Source organism: Malus domestica, chromosome 02 (genome assembly GCF_042453785.1).
Source record: "Malus domestica chromosome 02, GDT2T_hap1".
Lineage (NCBI taxonomy): Eukaryota > Viridiplantae > Streptophyta > Magnoliopsida > Rosales > Rosaceae > Malus > Malus domestica.
The window spans coordinates 18,159,409-18,165,408 of NC_091662.1; positions in this window are offsets into that span (position 1 = coordinate 18,159,409).

Consider the following 6,000-nt stretch of genomic DNA (forward strand, 5'->3'; position numbering starts at 1 on the left):
TCAGGTTCACTTGCATTTTTACTAAAGATTAGTTCTAGTAATATTTTCACAAAAACTCATTTTAAAAACAGTTCCAAACGAGCCTATAACAATTAGAAATGTTCTTATGGTTCACTTTCATTTTTATTAAAAATTGGTTCCAAAAACGTTTTTACAAAAAACATTTTCATTCATTTTAAAACTAGTTCTAAACGAGCTCTATAACAATTAAAAATGCTCTTATGGTCACTACCTGACTAAGGAACTCATTATCACTTATCATTAAATTTAATATCAAGAATAGATAATAATTGGATGTGTTTTTAATGTTTTAATCTCAACATTTGATATCAAATTCAAGTATGAGTGACAAAAATCCTTCAGTTACTAGGTGACAAAGAGAACGAAACTCCCCTATTAGTGTGGTAAAATATAAAATTAAACCGACAAATTATGTATGATATTTGTACTGTAGGAGTTATTAAAAATGGTTGTTTCTAAAATATTTAACGAGCGAGTTATATTTGTTGTCACATTATCATGTAGAAATGTATTATCAAAATGTGTTACACATATACATCTCTTATTAACTAGAAAACTTTCTTAGGCAATTTTATTAAGAAATGAAAATTTAAAATGTAAAAATTATATTTACATCCATTTCCTTTAAAGCATATCCAATGAAAAGATGCAATTTTGAAATGTTAAAATTATATTTACATCCATTTACATAACATTTACATTTTCTGGAAGTTCCAAGGATTGGAATTTCCTGGACATGCCTCAACTCAAGTTGTGTCTCAACTCAATGGGTGGAGAGATTCTTTTCTGTACACCCAAAGCACAAGTCGGTAGTCAACATATCATGATATAATCGGAGAAAAAATATATTTTTCAACATCCTTTCACTTATATTATAACACATACCAATGTACCGATCGACTCGTGTTTTGAATACCTTGAAAAATGTCTCCAACAAGTGAAGCTTAAACAACTAGGAACCTGTGTCCCGAGTCCTTCGTGACTTTAATGTTTGCTCAATTCTCAAAACCTAATGGATAGGGATCCCATAAAGCATGCACATTGTGCATGGAGCTAATTATAATTAACAAATTTTTGTGGTTCCAACTATTTACATTTCAGGGAGCACATATAGCATTTTTTGGTCAAAGGGCATATATATATATAGCGGAATGAGGTTACATTTGGATGAAAAATGTAAGGAAAACTATATTTTTAGACTATATTTTGTAAACAAAATAATGCGGCGGATGATGGTTAATTTAGGTACATATTTTGTCAACCGTCGCATGATGTGATTTACAAATATGATCTAAGATGGTCTCTCTAACATTACTCTGTTTGAATGTACGTACATACTTGTTGGATAAATTAGACATGGTTGATGCATGGGAAGTTGCAGACACCAGCAGCCATGCAGTGAAACAGGATCTATAATGTCGCCGTGAAGACTCGGTTGTTTGGGTTCGAAGCTGTCGAAACTTTATGTTTCCCAAAGTCACCCCCACGTTGAATTATTTGATGTAAGAAATCAAACCCAAGAATTTGCCAAGAGTTGTGCAAATTATGCGTGCCTTCAGAGTGACCTGAGTGAATCTGATGGCTCATCTGCAGCATTCCTCAAATTTACACACACGAAGTAGGGTTGATGCAGCTCATCTGAAGGCTCATATTACCAGTATAATATTTTAATAAAAACAACTTCAAACGATTGATGCGACTAGAAACCAAACTGAGGACTCAATTGTATTGAAATTTGAAGCTTATATAAACCGCTAATTAGATCGCCATTTGTACTACAATACATTTATCTTCTTCGGTAAATGAGATGTTTTATAGTCGATTTTGATGAATGATAAATTCATTACTAATCTATTATGTTGATTCATTATTTGACTTAAGTCAAATCTCCTTCTCCCTTAGTATAGAATATCATTACATATAAAAAAAACTGATAATTAAATTATATCCATCGGTTGGTTATTATGTAGAATTCAATAAAAAAGACTTTCATTATTTTGGTATGTTACTAAATATAATTTAGTTGAACATACATGAATGTAGAGTAATATTTTTTTGTCAAATTAATTATATTCTTAAGATGTGAATTTAATTACTAGTTGCATATACAACGGTTAAACAATGAATAAATTAAATAAATGTATGTATTCTAGCTAGGTTCGTGAATATATACAGGTTAAAAATGTCTCCCCCGATATATTATTTCCTAACGAACATATATATAGGTGGACCAATTTCGTTGGTGATCTATATAATTATATTGTATTTATCGTTATACATGAGCCATCACATTCTAGTGCCTAGCAGTGGGGGACTGATTCCTGGTGACAAAGCCAGGGTAGTTGAGCTAACACACCCATTTGGGTCTTATCCATTTCACTGTTAGGGTCCAAGTTTCCAAATCACATTATAGCTCCAGCTAATCATATTTTAATTGCAACTATCATAATGTAAATTATCATATTACTATTGCTGCTACAAACAAATATTACGTGGACAATGATGGAGGCCCACCTGGAGCAGTTGTCCCCATTGAAGTTTTGTGTAGAGGAAAAAAATCACGATGCTTATTGAAGTTAAATTTATGATATTTAAGTACTTTAACCGATCAAAGGAAATTTTCAAATATGCATAATAAGCTTGAAAAAATATTTACAAGTTGGCTGAACGAAATTTGAGAAGAAAAAGAAAAACAATAAAACTATAGAAGAAATTTTACTATTATGAATTTTTTTCTCTCAATTATAACTGAAGGTTAAAATCGCTTATACTATAAGAAATTTTTAACTCTGTCGTTGTATGTGTACTCTTTTTATTGCAACATTTTTTTCCTAGGTTTTGCGTATATGTCCTCCTTGTTTGGACTCCTCTTTTTTACTTTTTAATAAATTTTGGTAAGTTTGTTGTTTAGGTCTTACCTCTAGCTCATGCCTGTGCCGGATTAAAAAAATAAATTGTAAAAAAAAAGAAAATTAATGAAAAAGATCTGAAAACTTTGAGTTTTAATGATAAGGACAAAATAAAGGGTAAAGTGAATAGTACCATGATTGACATTTTAGTGTAAAAATGTGATTTTTCGTTAAAATAAACAGTACCGAGTTCTTTTCGTTAAAATTCCAAAAAAAAAAAATTACTTGGACTCTCTAGTCAAGCAGTCCAACTGTAAGCGTAGGGTGGTGACCCATTTGACTTCTGTGCAGAAAATGATCGATCGTGTGTACTTTATGGACTGCTTTAGCATATTTGACTGATTAATTGGGCCGGCAGCAGACAAGAGGTGTGTGGTGTCAGATGCAATAAGGTAGATAACCATTATCAATTTTTGTAATTTATGGTCGTCCTCGTACTATTTCTAATAGTTAGACTAAAAGGTCAAATATTTTAACTTAGAAAATTTAGCTTTTAGCCAAGAAATGATTTTTCTATTTCAACCGTTCTAGTTTAAAATTTTAGCCCATGATTATTAAAGAATGAACTTAAGTGATTTTTTTTCTTAAATTAAATTTAAAAGAATAAAAAAATATGTAGACTATCGTAAATTAATTTTATAAACATTTTAATCTAAAAAAATTTAAATTCCGATAAATATTGAAAAATCACTAAATTTTTCACAAAGCAAGCCTTCAACTTTCACCAATTTTTCAACCTTGAGCTAACTTTCAATTCACCAACCATTTAACACCAAATTTTCAATTCACCAACCATGCCAACCATGGCTCTCTCCAAGCTCTCTTCCATAAAGTGCATGCTTTGTTCATAGTCTTCCACTGATCATAAACACCACCACCATCCCGCCCGCCGCCATTACAGTTTTCTTGAAACTTTGCAATGATTTTATCCCACAAAACCTTCTTATTTTGATTTGTGCCAACTGCACCATCTTCGCTAACAGAAACTCATGCCAAGCATAAAGCAACATATTCCTCACATGTCCAATTACGACCTCTAATATGCTCTCTTGCCATGTTGAACAATTTGGAAATGGAAAGAAATGGTAGAAAGATAAATTAGAAGAATTGTAGGAGAAAATTGAGTTTTGTGTGGATGTTTGAACAAATACATAGGTATTTATAGAGTTTTTGGGTGAATTTTGAGTTAAATAATTTAAAAAAATTATTTTACCCATTGGATTTAAATTTGGGCCGTTAGATCTTTTTTTTTACCATTAGATTTTATTATATTCGATATCAGCATTTGGATTCAATATATTTTAAAATAACATATTTAAAAAAAATTAAATTTGAATCAAGACCGTTGGTCCGTTAAACCAAGCCCTTGGATTCAAATTATAGCCGTTGGGATTTTTGGGTGGCCGACAAACGACTGACAGCGGGACCCACCCCTGTCGGGAAAGGTTTGCAAGCGCATCGCGTGGGGCGCGTTAGAGCGTGATCGGGCCTAAACTGGCTCAATTGCCAGCGAGTCTAGTCACACGGGGGGGGGGGGATTTTAGGGGGTATTTGGCACAGCTTTAACATTTGACATTTAGCCCAATGTTTTAGCATTGGTTGAAGATTGTTTGGGAGGGAATTTGGGTGGTAATTTAGCATTTAGCTCACCATTGGAGATGATCACATAGAGTGTAATTTTTGACACCTGTATCTAAGCCTTTGGCTAGCCATGATGAGGTTAATGCTGCCGAACTGACGACGTATTTACCGGCACATTTGCATTCATCCATATAATTGTTGTTATTATTGTTAAAGTAAACTGCCGATTTTTTTTTTGAATTTTTATTTAACTTTCGATTTTTCTTTAAACATTTTAATTGAAAAATTAAGTACTTAAACTAAATTTTTTTTTGTCGATTTCCCCCTAATGTTAGCTTTTCATTCATTTCATCCAAATTTCTGTTAAATAGAAGCATGTTTATAACATAGAAGGGTAGTTCGGTCGCTTTATTCTTTAAAATAATTGAACACCCTAGATTTCTAAGATGCCGACTTGTGCAAATCTGTGTGATTCTATAGTTTTGGTGTTTGAAGGTCTAGCAAAATGACACTTTTGTCCTTAAATGAGTGTCACGTGGTGTGCATGTGATAAGAGTTAACGTTAATTTAGATGAAATCTATGAAAACCTAACAGTAAAGGGAAATTGGCCAAAAAATTAGTTTAAGTCCTTAGTTTTCGAATCCAAAAGTTTAGGAGGGAAATTGAAAGCTAAGTAAAAGTTCAGCGGAAAATTAGTAGTTTACTCTTATTATTATTAGAGTTTTTATTACAAATGATCTTTAAAATTGATCTAATTCATCATTTTTTTAATACATCGATATTTTTACACTAGGGGATGGGGAGTTCGGCTAAGCCACACAATGGGCAACCTAATTTGGTATCAAATTCGCCATCTACGAGATTCGAACCTAAAACCTCTCACTTCTAAGCGAAGAGGAATACCACCAGACCGTAGTACTGGGTGACTATCTAATTCATCATTTTGGTCACTTAATTTGAAAATCGATAATTTCGTCTCTAAAATTCACTTAACATGTCAATTTGGTCTCTTCTGTCTAATTTCATTAAATTTCTGTTAGTTTGTTGATGTGGCATGATGTGAGAACCACAATAAAACTCATATCGACACATGGATTAAACTAAAAAATTTATTTTTTCATCCAATTTTAAATACCATAGTTTACTAAATAAAAAAGAAGAAAGGTAAGACAAATAAAATCCAACAAAAATGACGAGAAAAACTAGTGTAGGACTTGACTTGCCACTATATCATATTGAGTGGCACTATTGCGTATTCAAAACTTGTCATCTGTTAAACCAAATTAATGGAGGACGCTCCTTATTAAATTTAGTTTTAAAATAAAAAAAAATTAAAAATTACAGCATAATTGATTAGTTAATTAAAATCGAAAAACAAAAGTAAAGAGCCTTTCTCAAGTGCACCGCATCTCTATCCTTCTCGTCCTCACCAACCTACCCCCATGATTTACATCAATCAATACCCAGACACCCAGAAATATATATCTT